General features: G+C 39.5%; 1 long non-coding RNA gene across 3 annotated transcripts; it reads left to right on the top strand.

Annotated features, from left to right (window-relative positions):
- The first annotated feature begins 16,329 nt into the window (after nt 1-16,329).
- Nucleotides 16,330-19,091, top strand: LOC130467788 (uncharacterized). Of its 3 annotated transcripts, none has more exons than XR_008927639.1 (6): nt 16,330-16,825; nt 16,924-17,003; nt 17,969-18,121; nt 18,347-18,381; nt 18,857-18,943; nt 19,040-19,091. It is a non-coding gene; the product is annotated as an uncharacterized lncRNA (long non-coding RNA). The 3 variants fall into 3 exon arrangements; XR_008927637.1 differs by having other exon boundaries at nt 18,258-18,381; XR_008927638.1 differs by lacking the exon at nt 19,040-19,091 and having other exon boundaries at nt 16,331-16,825; nt 18,258-18,381; nt 18,823-18,936.
- The last annotated feature ends 6,175 nt before the right edge of the window (nt 19,092-25,266 follow it).

Raw genomic sequence — 25,266 nt, 5'->3', positions numbered from 1 at the left:
GTTTTTGAAACTTACATGTTAATGTTTGGTTTAACTCAACAAAACTATCAAAAGACAAAGTTTTGGGTTTTGAAGCTAAGAGATGGGAAAATACAAAGAGTTGTTAACCTGTCTACCAAGAGTTATAATCAGTTATAAACAGTTATAATTAGTAAAATGTTTACTTACCTCGAATACTATAAATTAAAGTAGCAGGGCCAAAGTCCGCTTGATTGTAGTGGGAGGGGATCTTGGTTAATTCTTTATTCAATAGGGACCTCTAATTTTAAATAAAGGGTAGTAGTGAATTGAATTTGTTTAATTGCTAATTTTGATAAACATTATATTGAATCTTGCTTTACTTTTTATTGTAGTTATCATGTCTGGTGCAAACAACTCTACTTTTAACTTGCGCCCTCTAATTGAAAAAGACAAACTGAATGCTACCAACTTCCTACAATGGCAAATGGCTGTGAGAATTGTTCTCAGAGCGGAAGGAAAAGAAAGTGTTCTTGACAATCCTCTCCTTGAACCCCTGCCAGAAAATGCTACTGCAGCTCAAAGGCGAGCTAGACAAACTCTAGAGGATAACTCCCTGCCAGTAACATGCTTGATGCTTGCTTGCATGGAACCAGAGTATCAAAAACGTTTTGATAGTCTGGATGCCTACAGCATAATCCAGCAACTGAAAACTTTGTTTCAGAAAAATGCTAGATTGGAGAGATTTGAAGCAAACTGCAAACTTCTGGATTCCAAGTTGGAAGAGGGGAAGCCCGTTGGTCTGCATGTGTTCGATTTGATTGGACATTTTCAGACCATGGAGAAATTGGGCTTCCCTTATCCTAAGGACCTGGCAACTGACATAGTCATCAGATCCTTGCCTGAAGATTTTCATAACTTTAAGTTGAACTTCTACATGCAAGGAGGGGAGGCTACCCTGCAAGAGTTGCATGGTTCACTAATTCAGGCTAAGAGAAACTTAAACCTAAACATAAGGATGTTCTAATGGTTAGTAAAGGTAAGCAGTTCAAGAAGAAAGGGGCTCCCATGAAGAAGAACAAGGGCAAGGTAGTTGCCAATGAGAACTCTTCAACCAAGCCAAAGGCCACTCCCAAGGCTAAGGTAGCTGCTCAACATGAGTGCTACCACTGCCACAAGATTGGTCATTGGAAGAGGAACTGCCCCAAATATCTGGAGGATAAGAAGACTGGTGCTTTAACTTCAGGTATCTATGTCATAGAAGTTAATTTAGCTACAACTGCTTCTTGGGTATTTGATACCGCTTGTGGATCTCACATTATTGGTAATGTGCAGGGACTAAAAAGAAGTAGGAGCTTGAGCAAAGGCGAAGTGGATCTCCGAGTAGGTAATGGAGCAAGAGTTGCTGCTTTAGCTGTAGGAGATTATAGTTTACGCTTGCCTTCTGGTTTAATATTAGAACTTTATAATTGTTATTACGTTCCAGTTATTACCAAGAACATAATTTCTATTCCGATTTTGGATTCGGAAGGTTTTTCATTTCAAATTATGAATAATTGTTGTTCAGCATATTTGAATGGTATGTTCTATGTCTCTGCTAAATTATCAAATGGTTTATATGTACTAGACTTACAAAACCATATCTATCACATAGAAAACAAGAAACACAAACCAAATGATTTGAACCCTACTTACCTATGGCATTGTCGATTAGGCCATATAAGCTCAAAGCACATAGAGAAACTTCATAAGGATGGAATTCTCAAATCATTTGATTTTGAATCATTTGAAGTATGTGAGTTTTGCTTAATGGGGAAAATGACAAAGTCTCCTTTCACAGGCTCAAGTGAAAGGGCCAATGATCTTTTAACCCTCATACATACTGATGTGTGCGGACCTATGAGTACTTTGGCTAGGGGAGGGTACGGGTATTTCATTACTTTTACTGATGATGTGAGCAGATTTGGATATGTTTACCTCATGCGGAATAAGTCGAAATCCTTTGAAAAGTTCAAGGAATTCCAAAATGAAGTACAAAACCAACTTGGAAAGAAAATTAAAGCATTGCGATCCGATCGTGGTGGTGAATATTTATCTCAAGAGTTTGGTGATCATTTGAAACATCGTGGAATACTTTCGCAATTGACTCCACCAGGGACACCACAGTTGAATGGGGTTTCCGAAAGAAGGAATCGAACTTTATTAGATATGGTTCGGTCCATGATGAATCTTGCTAACCTTCCTGCCTTATTTTGGGGATTTGCGCTTGAAACAGCGGCATTCACACTCAACAGAGCTCCGTCCAAAGCAGTAGAAAAGACGCCATATGAGATGTGGACTGGAAAAGTTCCGAAATTGTCTTTTCTAAGGACATGGGGTTGTGAAGTTTATGTAAAACGTTTACTTTCTGATAAGCTTTCACCCAAGTCCGATAAGTGTCTTTTTGTGGGTTACCCAAAACAGACTAAGGGATACTACTTCTACAACCAAAGCGAAAACAAAGTGTTTGTTGCTCGCAATGGTGTCTTTCTGGAAAAGGAGTTTATTTCCAGAAAAACAAGTGGGAGTAATGTATATCTCAAAGAAATTCGAGATGAGCAACAAATGGATGAGGTTCACACCTTGTCAGAGACGACCCAGCATGAAAATGCTCAGGAGGCGGTGCATTCCATTCATGCGCCTTCTACCGTCCCACTTGGAGATAATCCATGCGAAGTCCCTCAACCTAATGAGGTGGAAACTTCTCCTGTTGTTCCCCAACGTAGGTCTAGTAGGACCGTCATTCCTGTTAGGTTATGATACATATGATATTACATAAATCATACGGAAACAACCATTAACCCAGGAATACATATTATTTACACATAATCATATAGCATAATTTAGATGCATACTCTTTGTTGCGTGCCCTCCCTAGCTGCGCCCGAACCGAGCAAGAACAAGTCTTTAGGACTCCAAGTGTCGTCCCTCCGTAGATAGTCCACAGCACGTCCGGATCCGCCTTAAGATTGACCAACTAGAATCGCCCTTAAGGTACTAGAATTTTCGGCACTTTTGAGCAAGATGTGTGACTGAATTTTTCTCTCAAAAACTCACTTTGAATACTTGAAAACTCGTTATAAATTGTGAGCCCAGGCCACATATTTATAGGGGTATGGAAAGAGAATTGGAATCCTATTAGGATACGAATTAATTAAACTTAGAATCCTACAAGAACTCTAATTAATTAATTTATCAAATAGAATTAGGAATTTAACCATTAACCGAACTCTGCACGTTTTAGGAATCGTGCATGAACACAAACACTTACGCACACACACACGGCAGCCACGATGGGCCGCCCATGCGCGTGCGTGCGAGCAGCAGCCCACGCAGCGAGGCCTACGCGAGCTACAAGCCCACGCAAGCACCTGCGCGCGCTGCGCGCGCTGTGCGCGCTGCCACGGCCTGCTGGGCCTGGCCTTGCGCTGGGCCTGGCGTGGCCTTGGCTGTTCGTGTGGCGCGCTTGGCTTGCTGGGCGATGGCCTGGCTTCGTGCTGGGCCCTCGTCCGGCAGGCCTCGTCCGATACGCTTCCGATTAAATTTCCGATTCCGGAATTCATTTCCGATACGAACAATATTTAACATTTCCGATTCCAGAATTAATTTCCGTTTCGAACAAATATTTAATATTTCCGTTTCCGGAATTATTTTCCGATTCCGATAATATTTCCGATTCTGACAATATTTCCGTTTCCGGCAATATTTCTGATTCTGGCAATATTTCCATTTCCGATAATATTTTCCAATACGTACCATGTTTCCGTTTCCGGCAACATCTACGACTTGGATAATATTTATATTTCCGATACGATCCATATTTCCGTTTCCGGCAATATCATCGTTTCCGGAGTATTCATTTCTTGCTTGTGACGATCTCAGCTCCCACTGAAACCAAGATCCGTCGATTCCGAATATTCATAGATGGAGTATTTAATGCCATTAAATACTTGATCCGTTTACGTACTATTTGTGTGACCCTACGGGTTCACTCAAGAGTAAGCTGTGGATTAATATCATTAATTCCACTTGAACTGAAGCGGCCTCTAGCTAGGCATTCAGCTCACTTGATCTCACTGAATTATTAACTTGTTAATTAATACTGAACCGCATTTATTAGACTTATCATAGAATGCATACTTGGACCAAGGGCATTATTTCCTTCAGTCTCCCACTTGTCCTTAGGGACAAGTGTGCATTTCCTAATTCCTTTGTCGCTCGATGCTTGCTCTTGAACATAAGGTAAAAGTTGTCATCCTTATTATGTCCAGAGGTGTTCCTCGGTTTCAGAGTTCAACTGATCAAATAAACAGATAATCATAGCCTGTGATTCATCCGAGCACGGCCATGCATTTCACAGTTTCTAGCTCTCCGAGTGGCCTTGTACAACTTTTAAGCATCTCATCCCGATTTATGGGAGGACAATCCCAATCTTGCGATCTTGAGATTAGACTTCGTATGATAGGTGATTACCTGAGCGTTGCCTTTATAGCCTCCTTTTACGGTGCGACGGTTGGTCAACGTCAAAGCAACCAGTTCTCAAACAAGTAATCTCAAATCACTCAGGTATTGAGGATTTAGTGTCTAATAATTTAATGAAATTTACGTATGACAGATTTTCATCTCTTACAGTAAAGTTTCATAGGTCTTGTCCGATACTAATCTTCCCAAAGTAAGTATCTATGCAAATGATTATGACATTGCCATGTCCACATAGTTCAAGAAACAGAACTACTAGTCATCTTGCATTCTAATCGTCTAACGTTTTATATGCGTCCAATTTTATAGAAAACTCCGATTAGGGACCATTTTCAATCTTTGACATTCAAGTTCACTTGATAGACATTTCTTAGTCACAGGACTGGTCCTGACAGTCTATCTTGAATATATCGTCAAATTGAAGGGACTCATCATTTAATAAACCACAAATTAAATGGAAAAATGAATTCTTTTCATTTATTGTGAATGATTAACCAATAATGTTTTACAAAGATTTAAACTCTAAAACTTTAAAACATTAAACAGAGACATCAAAGCCATTCTCCAATATGCTTGATTCCCATAGCTGCAGTGTGCGAGTTGTGCTTCGCTTGCGGCAGAGGTTTAGTTAATGGATCTGATATGTTGTCATCAGTTCCAATCTTGCTTATCTCGACTTCTTTTCTTTCAACGAACTCTCGTAGAAGGTGAAATCTACGAAGTACATGCTTGACTCTCTGGTGGTGTCTAGGCTCTTTTGCCTGTGCAATAGCTCCGTTATTGTCACAATACAGGGCTATTGGTCCTTTAATGGAGGGGACTACACCAAGTTCACCTATGAACTTCCTTAGCCATATAGCTTCCTTTGCTGCTTCATGTGCAGCAATGTACTCCGCTTCAGTTGTAGAATCCGCAATGGTGCTTTGCTTAGCACTTTTCCAGCTTACTGCTCCTCCGTTGAGGCAGAAGACAAACCCAGACTGTGATCTGAAATCATCTTTGTCGGTTTGGAAACTTGCGTCCGTATAGCCTTTAACAATTAATTCATCATCTCCACCATAGACCAGGAAGTCATCTTTGTGCCTTTTCAGGTACTTCAGAATGTTCTTGGCAGCAGTCCAATGCGCCTCTCCTGGGTCTGACTGGTATCTGCTCGTAGCACTGAGTGCGTACGCAACATCCGGGCGTGTACATATCATAGCATACATTATTGAACCAATCAATGATGCATATGGAATCCCATTCATTCGTCTACGCTCATCAAGTGTTTTTGGGAACTGAGTCTTGCTTAGAGTCATTCCATGAGACATGGGTAGGTAGCCTCGCTTGGAGTCCGCCATCTTGAACCTATCAAGCACCTTATTGATATAAGTGCTTTGACTAAGTCCAATCATCCTTTTAGATCTATCTCTGTAAATCTTGATGCCCAATATGTACTGTGCTTCTCCTAGATCCTTCATCGAAAAACATTTCCCAAGCCAAATCTTGACAGAGTTCAACATAGGAATGTCATTTCCGATAAGTAATATGTCGTCGACATATAATACTAGGAAAGCAATTTTTCTCCCACTGACCTTCTTGTATACACAAGATTCGTCTGCGTTCTTGATGAAACCAAAGTCACTGACTGCTTCATCGAAACGTATATTCCAGCTCCTGGATGCCTGCTTCAATCCGTAGATTGACTTCTTTAGCTTGCATACCTTTTAGCATTCTTTGGATCCTCAAAACCTTCAGGCTGTGTCATAAACACAGTTTCTGTTAAAACGCCGTTTAAGAAAGCAGTTTTGACATCCATCTGCCATATTTCGTAATCGTAATATGCAGCGATTGCTAACATTATCCGAATAGACTTTAGCATTGCAACTGGTGAAAAAGTTTCATCGTAATCCACACCGTGGACTTGCCTGTAACCTTTTGCAACCAATCTAGCTTTGAAAACTTCAAGTTTCCCATCCTTGTCCTTTTTCAGTTTGAAAACCCATTTGCTTCCAATGGCTTGGTAGCCATCTGGCAAATCGACCAAATCCCATACTTGGTTTTCAGACATGGAGTCTAATTCAGATTGCATGGCTTCTTGCCATTGCTTGGAGCTAGGGCTCGTCATAGCTTGTTTGTAAGTCGCAGGTTCATCACTTTCAAGTAATAGAACGTCATAGCTCTCGTTCGTCAAAATACCTAAGTACCTTTCCGGTTGAGTTCTATATCTTTGCGATCTACGCGGGGTAACATTTCTAGATTGACCATGATTCTCACCAGATTCTTCTAAAGATCTCTGAGTTTCATCCTGAATGTCATCTTGAGCATTCTCTAGAGTTTGTTGTTCGACTCGAATTTCTTCGAGGTCTACTTTTCTCCCACTTGTCATTTTGGAAATGTGATCTTTCTCCAAAAAGACACCATCTCGAGCAACAAACACCTTGTTCTCAGATGTATTGTAGAAGTAATACCCCTTTGTTTCCTTTGGATAGCCCACAAGGATACATTTGTCAGATTTTGGATGAAGTTTGTCTGAAATTAATCGTTTGACGTATACTTCACATCCCCAAATCTTAAGAAAAGACACATTTGGAGGCTTTCCAAACCATAATTCGTATGGAGTCTTTTCGACAGCTTTAGACGGAGCTCTATTTATAGTGAGTGCAGCTGTATTTAGTGCATGTCCCCAAAATTCTAATGGAAGTTCGGCCTGACCCATCATTGACCTGACCATGTCTAGCAAGGTTCTGTTCCTCCGTTCCGATACACCGTTCCATTGTGGTGTTCCTGGAGGAGTCAATTCTGATAGAATTCCACATTCTTTCAGATGGTCATCAAATTCATAGCTCAGATATTCACCGCCTCTATCAGACCGCAGTGCTTTAATCTTCTTGCCTAATTGATTCTCTACTTCACTCTGAAATTCCTTGAATTTGTCAAAGGATTCAGACTTATGCTTCATTAGGTAGACATAACCATACCTACTGAAGTCATCAGTGAGAGTGATAAAGTAGCTGAAACCACCTCTAGCATTTGTACTCATTGGTCCACATACATCTGTATGGATTAAACCCAATAGTTCATTTGCTCTTTCTCCAACTTTAGAGAAAGGTTGCTTTGTCATTTTTCCAAGTAAACATGATTCGCATTTACCATAATCCTCTAAGTCAAATGGTTCTAGAATTCCTTCCTTTTGAAGTCTTTCTAAGCGTTTCAAGTTTATATGGCCTAATCGACAATGCCACAGATAGGTGAGATCTGAATCATTCTTTTTGGCCTTTTTGGTATTTATGTTATATACTTGTTTGTCGTGATCTAATAAATAAAGTCCATTGACTAATCTAGCAGATCCATAAAACATCTCTTTAAAATAAAACGAACAACTATTGTCTTTTATTAAAAAGGAAAATCCCTTAGCATCTAAGCAAGAAACTGAAATGATGTTTTTAGTAAGACTTTGAACATGGAAACATTCTTCCAGTTCCAAAACTAGCCCGGAGGGCAACGACAAATAGTAAGTTCCTACAGCTAATGCAGCAATCCGTGCTCCATTTCCCACTCGTAGGTCGACTTCACCCTTGCTTAACTTTCTACTTCTTCTTAGTCCCTGTGGATTGGAACATAAGTGTGAGCCACAACCTGTATCTAATACCCAAGAAGTTGAATTAGCAAGTATACAGTCTATAACGAAAATACCTGAAGATGGAACGACAGTTCCGTTCTTCTGATCTTCCTTTAGCTTCAAGCAATCTCTCTTCCAATGCCCCTTCTTCTTGCAGTAGAAGCATTCGGATTCAGAAGTGGGTTGACTGACCTTCCTCTTTACAGATTTGGCGCCAGTTTTCTTAGTTGGGCTGGCCTTGTTGCCACCTTTCTTAGCATTCCTCTTCTTTCCAGATTTCTTGAACTTGCCCCCACGCACCATAAGCACATCCTGCTTATCACTTTTGAGCGTTTTTTCAGCGGTCTTCAGCATACCGTGAAGCTCAGTGAGCGTTTTGTCCAGACTATTCATACTGTAGTTCAGTTTGAACTGATCATACCCGCTATGAAGAGAATGGAGGATGGTGTCTATAGCCATTTCCTGAGAAAATTGTTGATCCAGCCGACTCATATTCTCAATGAGTCCAATCATTTTGAGAACATGTGGACTTACGGGCTCGCCTTTCTTAAGCTTGGTCTCAAGAATTTGCCTATGAGTCTCGAATCTTTCGACTCGAGCCAGATCTTGGAACATGTTCTTCAACTCACTGATGATTGTGAAAGCATCTGAGTTGATGAACGTTTTCTGCAGATCCGCACTCATGGTGGCGAGCATTAGACATTTCACATCCTTGTTGGCATCAATCCAACGATTGAGGGCTGCCTGAGTGACCCCGTCGCCTGCAGCTTCGGGCATCGCCTCATCTAGGACATACTCCTTTTCTTCCTGCATAAGAACTATTTGCAAGTTCCTTTGCCAGTCAAGGAAGTTTTTCCCGTTCAACTTCTCCTTTTCGAGAATTGATCGAATGTTGAATGAATTGTTGTTTGCCATATTAAAAACTACAATTGAAAAGAATAAACAAATAAATAACCATTCACAGTTTCTCTTAATAAACTTAAATTCTAGCATACATGCATAATTCAATGTTTATTAAGCATTTTATTCAAGTTATGTGTTTCGGCAGGTGCGAATAAAATGATTCCAAGATCCTAAAATCATTGAAGAACAAAGCACAGTTTGTCGACTTAATCCTAGAACATCTTAGGTAAGCAAAAGCCTTTTGCTAATAGTCTAGAAACTATTCTTGGTTGATAGGTACGTCTAAGAACTTATTAGGTAAACCTATCGATTTTGCCACGACATAAAAGGACTCCTTACTTATATCGTTGAGTTTCACCAAAACTAACATGTACTCACAATTGTTTGTGTACCTTGCCCCTTTAGGACCAATAAGTAACACCTCGCTGAGCGAAAACTATTACTAGATTGATGTAAAGGATATCCAAGCAAGTGTATATTTTGGCATGGCACCTTTTAACTCAATTTTTAAGTTTGGAACTTAAGGCTCTTACTATGTTGGTTAGATTTTAAGTGAACTAAAATCCTTAATCATGCAACATAATCAAGCCACAATCTCATGCATTTTAAGACATATTTAAAAGCAATGAATAACTTAAAGCATGCATAAGATTAAATGTGATCTAGTATGGCCCGACTTCATCTTGAAGCTTTGACTTCAAAGTCCGTCTTGAAAATCTCCGTGGGAGGCACCATTTTCTTCAAATAGGATAAGCTATAACTAATTACAACTATTTGATGGTTCGCAGACCATATTTGAATTGAAAAATAACTTTGGTACTTTAGACCAATTACATTCAAATTAATGGTACGCAGACCATATTATCTATCCTATTTGGGCCATACTAGTCACTTCATAACCTGCAAAACAGTACATATACAATATATACCATTCACCCATTCATTATCATGAATGGCCCACATAGCTGGTTAGTAAAACACATTATGCATCACGTAAACATTTGCAGCAATTAATCAAGGGCACCAATAATCTACCAATTATTCAGTCCTTATTAATTCTAATCAAGTTGTTTTAACCTTAAGGATTTGTAGACCTAATCAAGAGTTTATGACTAAAAAGCGCTCCCACTTAAACCAATAAATTCATATGCTTTACTAATTTTAAACATAAAAATGTATTTCTAGTCTAACCGGAAACATACAAATTTAATTAAAATTTAAAGCTCATATAAATTTATAATTGAATCCAAAAAGTTTAATTCAATTTCAGTCGTTATTTAAATTAATTCATGATTTTAATTTTAGTAAAATAATTAGAATAAATAACATTTATTATAATTACAATATTCAAAATTAAAATCCAAGAAAATAATTTAAATTATTAATTTAAAAATTAATTAAAATTACGTGAACTGAAATTTTCAAATTAAACATTCAAAACGATCTAATCGTAACGCAAACACCCTACGCATTGCACGCCCATGGGCCGCACGCACACAGCCATTGCTGGCCATGTGCGCGCAGCCCATGCGCTCGTCGCATAGCTGCTGCATCTCCCATCGCAAGCCATCGCACGCTGTGGTGCTCGCTGCGCGCGCGCCAGCGCTCGTCGCATGCGAGCCATCGCTCGCAGTGCGCGCTCGCCAGCGCTCGCTGTGCGCGCGAGCCATTGCTCGCTGTACTCGCGAGCCATCGCTCGCTGTGTGCGCGAGCCATCGCTCGCTGTGCGCGCGACATCGCTCGCTGGGCGCGCGACATCGCTCGCTGTGCGCGCGAGCAACGCTGGGCGCAGCGCTCGTGGCACGCGAGCTTGCGCTCGCTGCGCGCGAGGCTGCGCGCTCTTGCGCGAGGCAGTGCGCGTTGTGGCGCAGCTTGCTTGCTGCCCACACGCGACTGTCTTGGCTTGCCTTTCGCCCATGCCCATTTGTTCATAGCTCGTGGCCCACGACACAAGGCAGGGCTGCTGCCTTGTGCTCGTGCACCACGCCCTTGCTCATTGCATTCGTGCCGCACGGGCGACGAGCTCCCTTGCTCGTCGTCGCATGCCCGCACTATACAACACCCCTTAAGGGTAACACGTAGCGTCCATTGCTTTGTGCGTGCAAGTTATATGAACGAATCGCATAAAAATTTAAAATTTATATTTAAAATTAATGACAAATTAATAAATAATATTAATTTCATAATTTTAGGGCGAAAAATCGAAAAATTATTATTCAATTGATTTCCGATTTACATGGATTCAAGTCTAGGTCATAAAAATTTAAAATTTATTATAAATTTACAATTTTTATGGTGGTTTTTAATCATAGGTTTCTAATTAAATTATAATTAATTATGAAAATCAAATTAATTCTAAATTATTCTAATTTTCAACAAATTAATCATAATTACAAATTAGATTGCATAATTAACAAGGCTAGGCATTCAAACTTGTTAAACATATACAGTAGGTCAATCAAAAATTCAAGATTTATCAACAAGAATCGCAAATATTTAATTTAACATCTTAAATTTACGAAATTTTGCATTCGAAAAACTAAAACCTTCGAAAAGTCATAGTTAGGCTTCGAATTTGAGAATTCTGAGTTCGGCAGAAAAATACTTTTTTTGTCAAAATTTTAGAATGCCTTTTACATGCGAAATTGACACAAAAATCACTCGATTTGGATGAGTAACGAAGAAACTGCCGAAAAACTGCGTACGTATAATTAAATAAACGCAATTTGCAATTAATTAACAATTATGAAAATTAATCACCCCTTTTAATTCTTGCAAATTTGTAATATTTAACCATGTTCATTCAAATTAGATTATGAAAATAATAAGGGGCTCGTGATACCACTGTTAGGTTATGATACATATGATATTACATAAATCATACGGAAACAACCATTAACCCAGGAATACATATTATTTACACATAATCATATAGCATAATTTAGATGCATACTCTTTGTTGCGTGCCCTCCCTAGCTGCGCCCGAACCGAGCAAGAACAAGTCTTTAGGACTCCAAGTGTCGTCCCTCCGTAGATAGTCCACAGCACGTCCGGATCCGCCTTAAGATTGACCAACTAGAATCGCCCTTAAGGTACTAGAATTTTCGGCACTTTTGAGCAAGATGTGTGACTGAATTTTTCTCTCAAAAACTCACTTTGAATACTTGAAAACTCGTTATAAATTGTGAGCCCAGGCCACATATTTATAGGGGTATGGAAAGAGAATTGGAATCCTATTAGGATACGAATTAATTAAACTTAGAATCCTACAAGAACTCTAATTAATTAATTTATCAAATAGAATTAGGAATTTAACCATTAACCGAACTCTGCACGTTTTAGGAATCGTGCATGAACACAAACACTTACGCACACACACACGGCAGCCACGATGGGCCGCCCATGCGCGTGCGTGCGAGCAGCAGCCCACGCAGCGAGGCCTACGCGAGCTACAAGCCCACGCAAGCACCTGCGCGCGCTGCGCGCGCTGTGCGCGCTGCCACGGCCTGCTGGGCCTGGCCTTGCGCTGGGCCTGGCGTGGCCTTGGCTGTTCGTGTGGCGCGCTTGGCTTGCTGGGCGATGGCCTGGCTTCGTGCTGGGCCCTCGTCCGGCAGGCCTCGTCCGATACGCTTCCGATTAAATTTCCGATTCCGGAATTCATTTCCGATACGAACAATATTTAACATTTCCGATTCCGGAATTAATTTCCGTTTCGAACAAATATTTAATATTTCCGTTTCCGGAATTATTTTCCGATTCCGATAATATTTCCGATTCTGACAATATTTCCGTTTCCGGCAATATTTCCGATTCTGGCAATATTTCCATTTCCGATAATATTTTCCGATACGTACCATGTTTCCGTTTCCGGCAACATCTACGACTTGGATAATATTTATATTTCCGATACGATCCATATTTCCGTTTCCGGCAATATCATCGTTTCCGGAGTATTCATTTCTTGCTTGTGACGATCTCAGCTCCCACTGAAACCAAGATCCGTCGATTCCGAATATTCATAGATGGAGTATTTAATGCCATTAAATACTTGATCCGTTTACGTACTATTTGTGTGACCCTACGGGTTCAGTCAAGAGTAAGCTGTGGATTAATATCATTAATTCCACTTGAACTGAAGCGGCCTCTAGCTAGGCATTCAGCTCACTTGATCTCACTGAATTATTAACTTGTTAATTAATACTAAACCGCATTTATTAGACTTATCATAGAATGCATACTTGGACCAAGGGCATTATTTCCTTCAATTCCGTCAAAGAGATATATTGATTTCCTTTTGACTGAAAGTTCTGAAATAGAGATTTTAGAACATGAGGAACCTACTAGCTACACAAATGCTTTGACGAGTCAAGACTCCGAGAAATGGCTTGAAGCCATGAGATCCGAAATGGATTCGATGTTTGAAAATCAAGTATGGGACTTGGTTGCTTTGCCTGATGGGGTTAAACCCATAGGTTGCAAATGGATTTTCAAACTGAAAAAGGACAAAGATGGAAACATTGATGTCTTTAAGGCAAGACTAGTGGCAAAAGGTTTTAGACAAATTCATGGTATTGACTATGATGAAACCTTCTCACCAGTAGCCATGCTGAAATCCATTAGGATAATTCTTGCGATTGCTGCCTTTCATGACTATGAGATCTGGCAGATGGACGTTAAAACCGCCTTCTTGAATGGGTTCTTGAAAGAGGATGTGTACATGACACAACCACAAGGTTTTGTAGATCCAAACAGTCCAAGAAAAGTTTGCAAGCTTAAGAAGTCCATTTATGGGCTTAAGCAAGCATCCCGGAGTTGGAACCTCAGATTTGATGAGGCAGTCAAATCTTTTGGCTTCCTCGGAAATGAAGAGGAATCTTGTATATACAAGAAGTTGAGTGGGAGTAGTATTGCTTTCCTAGTCTTGTATGTGGATGACATACTTCTCATAGGAAACGACAAGACCATGCTTGAGTCAGTCAAGGAATGGCTTAAAAGTTGTTTTTCCATGAAAGACCTAGGAGAAGCTGAATACATCTTGGGAATAAGGATCCATAGAGATAGATCCAAAAGGCTGATTGGACTTAGCCAAGAGACTTATATTGATAAGGTTCTTGCAAGGTTCAAGCTGGAAAACTCCAAAAGAGGTTTCATTCCCACGCAACATGGCATTTCACTTGGCAAGACTCAGTGTCCTTCGACACCTGATGAGGTCAAGCGCATGAGTAGTGTTCCTTATGCCTCTGCAGTAGGGTCCATTATGTATGCCATGGTATGCACTCGACCGGATGTTGCATATGCTTTGAGTATGTGCAGCAGATACCAGTCAAACCCAGGAGAGGCGCACTGGATGGCAGCAAAGAATATCCTTAAGTACTTAAGAAGGACTAAGGATGATTTCTTGGTCTATGGTGGAGATAATGAGTTGGTTGCCACTGGATACACCGATGCAAGCTTCCAAAGTGACAAAGATGATTTCCGATCACAATCTGGTTTCATATTTTGTCTCAATGGAGGGGCTGTGAGCTGGAAGAGGTCTAAGCAGAGTACCATCGCAGATTCTACAACAGAGGCTGAGTATATTGCAGCAAGTGATGCAGCAAAAGAAGCTGTTTGGATCAAAAAGTTCATTAGTGAACTTGGTGTAGTTCCTAGCATTGAAAATGGCATTGAGTTGTATTGTGACAACAATGGTGCCATTTCCCAGTCCAAGGAACCCAGATCGCACCAAAAATCCAAACATGTGCTCAGGAGATTCCATCTTATTCGAGAGATCGTTGAAAGAGGGGATGTGAAAGTAAGCAAGGTTCATACTGAGGATAACGTGGCTGATCCTCTGACTAAGCCGCTTGCTCAACCTAAGCATGAGAGTCATACTAGGTCTATGGGGCTTAGGCATATGGGAGAATGGCTTTAGTTTGTTTACTTTATGTTTACAATTGTAAAGACATTTATTATGCTTTGAATGTTTATCAATAAAAGTTCATTCTTATTTAATTGTTTGGTTTAGTATTAAATAAAATGTCCAAATAACTTGTGTTTTCAAATAGGATTATCGAAAACGTTTTGATAATGGAACCCTATAAAGTGAACTGAAATCACAACTTATTAAGTCCCTAGTCTAAATCACTAAATTGGACATAAGTGATTTATGTGAAGACTAGCATGTAATTAATTGATAGTGCAGTTTCATGGGCTATGGAGACATGGGGATGTCTAATTGATTATATGGATGTATACTTGATGCATTGAGACTTGACCTAACTAGATTCTAAAAGTAGAATCAAACTTCTATATTTAGTGGATTCCTTAGACATGAGTATGTCTTAATAACCACGAGACAATTAGTTTAACTTTGACGCTGTTAAACGCCGCGCCGTAAAAGGAGGTTATAAAGGCAGTGATCAGGTGGGCTAAGAATTGAGTGGGAGTTATGGTCATACAAGAGTGAATAAGTCCTCCTATTTGATAGGAATGGTGTCTGGGCCTCTTGATGAGCGAGAACTGAAAATTGCATGGCCATGCGGAATGGGATTAAAAGTTAATCTTTATTTGAACAGTTCAAACTCGGCGATCAAGAAACTAGAATTTGAGAATAACAGTGTGTTATCAAATTTTGGCATTAAGAGACTTAAGGAATTTAGCATTGCGTTCTTGTCTTCGAACAAGTGGGAGATTGAAGGAATTATGTCCTTAGACATTTCCGGCAATTACTAAATATAAATAGGAATTAATTATGAAGATAATAAATTAATTATTTTAGTAATCATATTTGCTTGCTAGAGAATAAATGTGATTAGTAGGACAATATTGATTGGACCTACAACTAAAATATATTAATCCTATAAGGTCACACATATAAGCACTAATTGGAATGGGCCCAAAAGGTCCTATGGCAACCGGCCTGCTAAGAGAAATAAGGTTGGGCTTTGTGTTAACTTAAAAGCCCTAAACATTATAATAGTTATAATGTCAGGGATTCAGTAACTACGTTGATTGAATATCTGACACAAAAAGAAAACACAAAAACCCTAACTGTCATTCTCTAAACGTCGTACATCCCAAACAAAGCAAGAGACAGATTGTGATCGTTCTCTTCCGTACTAGCATACGTGGGATTCAATTCGTGCTTGTGGACTGAGTAGAGGAGCAACAAGTGGGGCTCTAAGATCTTCGAAGCTTGCATACGAACGGGAGAACACGCTTCAAAGGTGATTATTCTTTCGACTTAATCTGATCTATACTATTGTTATGCATGAGATCCTGTGATAGATGTTAGGAAATTGTTTCCTGAAATTCCGCTTTATGCATCTATATGTTCCTACACTAAGACCAGTCTAAATTCAAATCCTACAACCTTTAAAAGCAAGGAGTTGTGTTTCACTATTCATCCAATAGTGGAACACCTAAAATGCCCTTCAATTTCTACCGATTTATCGTTTTTGCCCTCTTAACATCTTGCTCCTCCACGTTGCTTCAGCCTTAGACCCTCTCTTTACGTTCAGCCTTTGACCTAGGTCTTTCGTCCTCTTCCTTTTGCTTGCTCGAGCTTCCCCTTTCTCTTTCCTCCTGCTTCTCTTCTTGGTATAATCTCATCCCCATCTCCTACTGAAATTTTGTCGACCACACAATTCACGAATGAAGGGAGGTAAATATCGCAAAGATTCTCTGCCTTTGAATTGTAAGCTCTTCAGATCTGAAATTGTTATCATTTTCAATTGTTTTAAAAGTTTCTTATGCAGAAAGCTGAAACGGCAGCAAGTGAGACGAATAGGGAATCGGTTGTGGCGTTGAATGCTGAGATTCGTCGACTTAAAGGTTGATTGCAGCGATTGGCTCAAAAAAAGGGTGAGTTATTATTCTCAATTTTGTTTTGTGATACCACTGAACTTGATTTTACTTCAACATTTAATTGTTTGGTGCCCAAATTTCCCTAATTTTGTCAGGTTATATTCGGTTGTGGCGTTGAATGCTGAGATTCGTCGAATTAAAGGTTGATTGCAGCGATTGCTGCATATTTGTACAAGTAAGATCATCAATTACTCTTGTTCAGTATTTTAAAGTACGTTGGATGATAGTTTAATTTCCTCTCTTGCTCAAAATGTAGGGGAAAAGGAGTAATTTTTGAATGGTGCTTTTTAATGTTTAATCATGATTGCATATAAACTTGAGAAATCGTCGAGTTTTTCCTTTTGTTATTGACATATACTACCTAGGTTAAAAGTAATGGACCACATTTTGTCTTTGTGCTCAAGGCTTGTTAAGCTCAAGTGAGTTGCAATGTGTAAACCTTTTGTGAAGATAAAAGGGTATTCTGATGTACTGTAATTGGCTTAGAAGAATTAGGTAATTTACTTTGAAGCGATAGTGCATAGATCAATAATGTCTAATTGCCCAAAATTACCCCCCAAAAAAATCGCGATTTCAAATGTTTGCTCTAATTAGTAATAGGGTTCATGATTACATACTGTAAATTGTAAATGGGCAAGAAACAAACAATTCTTGAATGAGAAAAAATGTGAGTGAAAGATCTCATGCGTTGAGATAGGTCCATGAATCTAAGATATTGTCCTAGCACCATGTTTAGGGTGTATCTATTTGAGGTTTTTAAAAGCAATTAGCCGCTTGAGTAGAATTTGGTACTTGAGCCAAGTCCACAGTCTCTTTAATGTCTAGGTGTAGGCACTATACTACGAACCACTATAGTTGTATTGAATATGTCATTAGTGGGCAATGCTAGAGAAGTTTTCAGTCAACTATACAACTTCTTTGCTTAAATTCCTATCTCCGTATCCACGATTTTATGTTTCTTCACTGTGTGCACTAAATTTGGGTGAAGATTTGTTTGCCATTCCACGACACACCATATGAACTTAATCTAGGTGGAAAAGGAGTTTCTCTGGCTTATACAGAGAACTTCAATTTGATATTTTCCATTCACCATGTGTACAACATTGGCTACTTTTCCTAATAAATTCCGCAAATTCACAGACTTGGAGAAGATCTCGTAAGTCTATGCTGGAAAGAATGATCAGTGGAATGATTGTTAAAAGAGCTTAGCTACTAAAGGAAATTGATGATCATGAAGCAAAGGTGGCAACCATATGTTCTGCAATGGGAGAGAGACCGTTGCATATTCAGCAGGTAAATAATTCTAATACTTGGAATTTCCCATGACTATTTGTCTATTTGTGAACTATTTGAATTGGTACATTTTGTTTTATTAGTTGTCATTGTAATCTTCATGCCCTTATGTTGCTTTTACTTGGATGCCCTTCAGCAAAGCAGTTTGCGGCTTTATAGGGTGTGATGTCGATGAACTCCATCAACTTTCGATAGTAGAGTTCACAACTTCTTTTTTTTGTTCAGATATTGCAAGAGGTTTTTGCAGCCAACAACATAAGGTAACCTGATTTTTTAGCTTATTCTGCTAAGGTGTTGTATATTTTAATCTGGTCCTCGTTGATTTCAGTAAGGAGATTCAGTTATCTTTTCCTGCTTATGTGCAGAAGTTAACCTTAGGTAACTTTGCATTCAGAACCTACGGTCTCCGTATCTTTTCTGGATGATCAGCTAGAATAGTAAAAAAAAAACGAATATTTGATTAAGTCTCAGGTGGGATTGTTGCGTATATACTGCTATGTTTTGAAACCAAAAAAGGAAAAAAATTGTCATCCCTTGTACATATTATGCTATCCACATCTTACATTAAGTTAGTATGAGACCTTCTTATATACTATTATGCCCGTGTACTCCTATTCCTCTACAAGACTTTGTGAAACGGTCTTCTGTTAGTCGTCACTAAGCATGCTTAACTTCTGGGTTTTGACAGTAGCAATTCTCAGGTTTTTGTCAGAATCTCTTTTTCCTGATGTACAGATGATTTCGGGATCAATTCCAAACTTCCGTAATGCTGAGGGACAAGATGTGCTGCTCTTTATTGACAACATTTTCCGTTTTACCCAAGTATGGTTTCCTGTCAAAGAACTTCTCTACTCATTGTGAATCTTCCGTGGATTGATCCTCTTGATTATGCAAACCCTTTTTTTTTGTTGATTCTAGGCTAACTCAGAGGTGTCTGCTTTACTTGGATGTATTCCCTCGGCTGTTGGTTACCAACCTACCTTGGATACTGATCTTGGAGGTCCACAAGAGTGTATTACAACGACCAATAAGGGTTCTATTACTTCTGTCCAGGCTATCTATGTGCCTGTTGATGATTCGACAGATCCTCCTCTTGCTACAACTTTTCCTCATTTGGATGCCACTACTATATTATCCCGACAGGTAACTTACTTGAAGCTTATTTGATATTTGCAAAAAAAAAAAACTTAGATAAAAGGATTTGTCATACTAGGTTCTTGTCTGTGTCTTTTGAGCAGTATGTACCTTGTGTTGAGGATCTTTGTTTAATATAACTCAAATCTCTCTCTTTCTATCTCCTAACATAACTCAAAACTCAAGTCACTGTCACAATTCTCATTATTATTTGTCTTGTATGCACGTCATACACAAGGGAACTCTCCTAAGCATATAAATTTCATGTTTTCAGGGACATTTCGAGCTGCCAAATTGGTATCTGTAGCACCTAAATAGAACTAAAGAGCTGGTTTGTTCTCTTTCCTATTCATGTCCTGTATTGTTTTCAAGCTTTTATTTATCACCGAAGTCCATGTAACTGACCTGATTGCTTTTTATTTTACCCTCTATTCAGGATGATAATACGAGCTTCTCACTGATCGTCCTAGGCTTTCTTCTCGCGTCGAGACATCTTGATCAAGAGGTGTAATTTCTATTTTTGTTTGCATTTTAATAATTTTGATATCTAGGGTTGGGTTTTTTATGTATTTTCTTTCCTCTTTTCCCTGTCTATCGCTCTTTTTTTTAAAATGATTTTTCCATCTCCCGCTCTTTTTAAATTTTTAAATGATTTCATGTATTAGCAAGAACAGGATCCTGTGTTCACTTTGATGTAATTATTAGATTGATCTTTCTTGTTGCATATTTTATTGCAGTTCATATTAGTGGTATAAGATTTGGTATATAGTATCTGGATTGTTGGATGAGGGTTCACAAGGTCCGCACTGTCAGCAGTAACAGTTCATGTGACAAGTTTTACGAAGTTCCATGGAGTTGCAAAAACTCCAACAAAGACGATTGTGTGTAATCTGAAAGAATACATGGAGAAGAAGGGCTTACCAAAAGGGTTGGCTCTAGAGAGCTGCAATATTCTCGAAACTGCAGGACATGGGGTAGTTGCTCCTCTTCACCAGACGCTGCAATCTGCCATTAATGGGAATGATTCAGCATTGCCAAATTCTGGGACAGTTATTTGGGTCAGTTGCTCTATATTTTCTCCTATACAGTTTGTGGAATAACATTAAATGCATAATAGCTGTCTGGGATTCTCTACTTTCAATTTCTGGCATTTGTTTCACTAAAAGCTCAATCATTTGATGCTATTATAAGTTGGTATTCTGTCAACCGGAGTGTTTTTAACTTGTGCACTTTTCTTCTGCCTATCTGACAAGTGGAAATCATACTCCGAGTACTCTTTTAAGCTTCACTTGCTGAACAAGTTTTATTGAGCTTTCACTATACCACATCCCATGCTTAGTAGTGATACCAACCAATTAGAATCCAAAATTTGGTGGGAGCTTGCCATTGTTAGGACCCATTATGTTTCAGTGTCAGCACATTGACGTTGCCAAAGCGATCAACCTGATTTTTCTTCTTTTTTTCTCTATTCGTAAAGAAATGATATTAAAAAATATGAAGGACGTGTCACCCCTTTACGAAAGACGGGCTAAAGCCAAAAAGCCCATGCTTCTTCTAACGTGTATAGTGCTGATATTTTTTGTGGTAATCTAGGGACAAAAAGTTTGAGTATATTTGTGAAATTTGAGTATAGTGCTGAAGCATTTGCCTCAATTTTTGAGTATATTTCTAACTATATTTGTGAGTATATTTCTAACTATATTTGTGAAATTTGAGTATAGTGCTGAAGCATTGCCTCATTTTGTGGTAATCTAGGGATTTTAGTTGATTTCTTGAATACATCTTGTCTCTGGAACACTCGAGCATAAGCTCTGGTATCTAGGATTTGTTTAATTAAAAATTATTTTGCAGTCCAATTTTTAGGGTTTTGTTTGGTGTTGTCCATTGTTCTGAATTTCTGTAATTTTCTCGCAGATTTGAGGGAGATCGCGTCAGCTTTTGAAAACGGGTTCTTATATTAAGGAAGCACATTTCTGGTTTAGCTAATTGTCACTCACATAGAGCGGGAGGTTGAGCAACTTCTTTGGAAAAAAATCTGGTGGCAAACAAGAAGAAAGGAAAGCTCGAACCATCTGGGTGTCAGAAGCTGATAGAAGAAGGTAACAAGAATTACATGTTGTTACTTGCGTGAAAATCTTCTTAACTGTGGAATAAAAAAGAAATTTGGTTCACTCTACATTCTAAAATTATGGGACCCTGAGTTGATTTAAGTTTCCGAATACTCTTTTTCTGTTTGCTTCATCTGTGTCCTATTCGTCCGTGTGTTTGTTTTGTTGCCTTTATAGCAGAAATGGGGTTTTGTAATCTGAACATGTTTTCAAACTCAGGATGTTCATAGAGATCGTTCGGGATTCTCTGGCCAAAATGTCCATCCCCAGCAGTAGGTCGCAAGAGGTCCTGGGATCTTAAGTTCCCTTCCATCGAACTTCAACGTGTATGCTTGTCAAAGTGCCGGGGATAGCTTTGAGAGGCCGGGGCAATTTGGTAATAGAGAGAGGCAGGGGCAATTTGACAATAGAGAGAGGAAGGGGCAATTTGACAATAGAGAGAGGCAAGGGTGGGAAGGACACAGTTTTGGTGAGGAAAGAGAAATCACCGAAACTCAATCCAACAGAACTCGGGAAGCATTTGTGTGAGCTTGGAGATCAGTTGTTTACAGGCACCTGTTACTCCAATCCTAAAAACCACAGAACTAAAGAGCCTAGGCCAAAGGTTAGCCATTTTCGATTTCTTAGCTTGCTACTCCTAACATTTACCAATAAAGTTTTCTTTCGCAAAGTTGATCGCGTTCTTACATGATTCTTTAACTTTGACTAACAGGTACCACCAGCATTCAATATCTATCAGCAACAGGCAGTTGACTTCTTTCTGATAGTCTTTCCAAGATCACCTAGAAAGATGCAAGTAAAGTCTGCCGAGCCAATTCACTGGCAACACACAAATTCGGTTAAGTTTCTACTGTGGGAAAAAACATCTATGGGAAAATATCATCACAACAATTTCAGAAGTTACAGCAAACATCGTTGTAAAAATCCTAACAGTAAATCTACAAAAAACGCGTAAAGCAGGTGTGTGCTGCAGAAACTGGTAGGTGGCATGGACTTGATGTTGTGTTCCCAGTAGCGCGTTGCTACCTAAAAGAATGCTTAACAGGGACTACAGGAAGAGGATGACTGATGCCCAAGCTTTGAGTAAGTGTTTTCTCATTATGTTCTTTGGCTATTCAAGGTTCTGAGCTGGTGTACCATATATTTTAATCTGTATTTTGACTTGAGCTTTGAATTTACCTAATTTGGTCAAATAATGAGGCTTATGCGTACTTCATGTAACATTTGCTTAAGGAAAAGCTTTTGTAATTGATAGCCAAATCACATGTGTGAAGGAAATAATGCCCTTGGTCCAAGTATGCATTCTATGTTAAGTCTAATAAATGCGGTTCAGTATTAATTAACAAGTTAATAATTCAGTGAGATCAAGTGAGCTGAATGCCTAGCTAGAGGCCGCTTCAGTTCAAGTGGAATTAATGATATTAATCCACAGCTTACTCTTGACTGAACCCGTAGGGTCACACAAATAGTACGTAAACGGATCAAGTATTTAATGGCATTAAATACTCCATCTATGGATATTCGGAATCGACGGATCTTGGTTTCAGTGGGAGCTGAGATCGTCACAGGCAAGAAATGAATACTCCGGAAACGATGATATTGCCGGAAACGGAAATATGGATCGTATCGGAAATATAAATATTATCCAAGTCGTAGATGTTGCCGGAAACGGAAACATGGTACGTATCGGAAAATATTATCGGAAATGGAAATATTGCCAGAATCGGAAATATTGCCGGAAACGGAAATATTGTCAGAATCGGAAATATTATCGGAATCGGAAAATAATTCCGGAAACGGAAATATTAAATATTTGTTCGAAACGGAAATTAATTCCGGAATCGAAAATATTAAATATTGTTCGTATCGGAAAAATATTCCGGAATCGGGAATTTAATCGGAAGCGTATCGTACGAATAAGCATCGGACGAGGCCTGCCGGACGAGGGCCCAGCACGAAGCCAGGCCATCGCCCAGCAAGCCAAGCGCGCCACACGAACAGCCAAGGCCACGCCAGGCCCAGCGCAAGGCCAGGCCCAGCAGGCCGTGGCAGCGCGCACAACGCGCGCAGCGCGCGCAGCTGCGAGCAGTGGGCTGCGAGCATTGCTGCAGCTCGCGTGGGCTTGTAGCTCGCGTGGGCCGTGCGGCCGTGTGGGCTGTGCGCGGGCATGGCCTGCACGCTTGCGGGTCATGCTCGCGTAAGTGTTTGTGTTCGCATACGAAACCTAAAACGTGCAGAGTTCGGTTAATGATTAAATTCCTAATTCTATTTGATAAATTAATTAAATAAGAGTTTTATTATAATTCTAATTTAATTAATTCGTATCCTAATAGGATTCCAATTCTCTTTCCATACCCCTATAAATATGTGGCCTGGGTTCACAATTCATAACGAGTATTCAAGTATTCAAAGGTGAGTTTTTGAGAGAAAAATTCAGTCACACATCTTGCTCAAAAGTGCCGAAAATTTATAGTACCTTAGGGGCGATTCTAGTTGGTCAATCTTAAGGCGGATCCGAACGTGCTGTGGACTATCTACGGAGGGACGACACTTGGAGTCCTAAAGACTTGTTCTTGTTCGGTTCGGGCGCAGCTAGGGAAGGCACGCAACAAAGAGTATGCATCTAAACTATGCTATATGATTATGTGTAAATAATATGTATTCCTGGCTTAATGGTTGTTTCCGCATGATTTATGAATTGTCATATGTATCATAACCCAACAGTGGTATCACGAGCCCCTTATTATTTTCATAATCTAAATTGCATGAACATGGTTAAATATTACAAATTTGCAAGAATTAAAAGGGGTGATTAATTTTCGTAATTGTTAATTAATTGCAAATTGCGTTTATTTAATTATACGTACGCAGTTTTTCGGCAGTTTCTTCGTTACTCATCCAAATCGAGTGATTTTTGTGTCAATTCCTCATGTAAAAGGCATTCTAAAATCTTGACTTTTCGAAGGTTTTAGTTTTTCGAATGCAAAATTTTGTAAATTTAAGATGTTAAATTAAATATTTGCGATTCTTGTTGATAAATCTTGAATTTTTTATTGACCTACTGTATATGTTTAACAAGTTTGAATGCCTAGCCTTGTTAATTATGCAATCTAATTTGTAATTATGATTAATTTGTTGAAAATTAGAATAATTTAGAATTAATTTGATTTTCATAATTAATTATAATTTAATTAGAAACCTATGATTAAAAACCACCATAAAAATTGTAAATTTATGATAAATTTTAAATTTTTATGACCTAGACTTGAATCCATGACAATCGGAAATCAATTGAATAATAAATTTTCGATTTTTCGCCCTAAAATTATGAAATTAATATTATTTATTAATTTGTCATTAATTTTAAATATAAATTTTAAATTTTTATGCGATTCGTTCATATAACTTGCACGCACAAAGCAATGGACGCTTCGTGTTACCCTTAAGGGGTGTTGTATAATGCGGGCATGCGACGACGAGCAAGGGAGCTCGTCGCCCGTGCGGCACGAATGCAATGAGCAAGGGCATGGTGCACGAGCACAAGGCAGCAGCCCTGCCTTGTGTCGTGGGCCACGAGCTATGAACAAATGGGCATGGGCGAAAGGCAAGCCAAGGCAGTCGCGTGTGGGCAGCAAGCGAGCTGCGCCACGACGCGCACTGCCTCGCGCAAGCGCGCGCAGCCTCGCGCGCAGCGAGCGCAAGCTCGCGTGCCACGAGCGTTGCGCCCAGCGTTGATCGCGCACAATGGCTCGCGCGCACAGCGAGCGATGTCGCGCGCACAGCGAGCAATGGCTCGCGCGCATAGCGAGCGATGTCGCGCGCACAGCGAGCGATGTCGCGCGCACAGCGAGCAATGGCTCGCGCGCACAGCGAGCGATGGAGCGCGCGCGCAGCGAGCACCAT

The sequence above is a fragment of the Spinacia oleracea genome, chromosome 2, assembly GCF_020520425.1.
Source record: "Spinacia oleracea cultivar Varoflay chromosome 2, BTI_SOV_V1, whole genome shotgun sequence".
NCBI classification, from domain to species: domain Eukaryota; kingdom Viridiplantae; phylum Streptophyta; class Magnoliopsida; order Caryophyllales; family Amaranthaceae; genus Spinacia; species Spinacia oleracea.
Note: the sequence above shows the minus strand (reverse complement) of the source record. Positions and strands in the feature narration are given on the sequence as shown.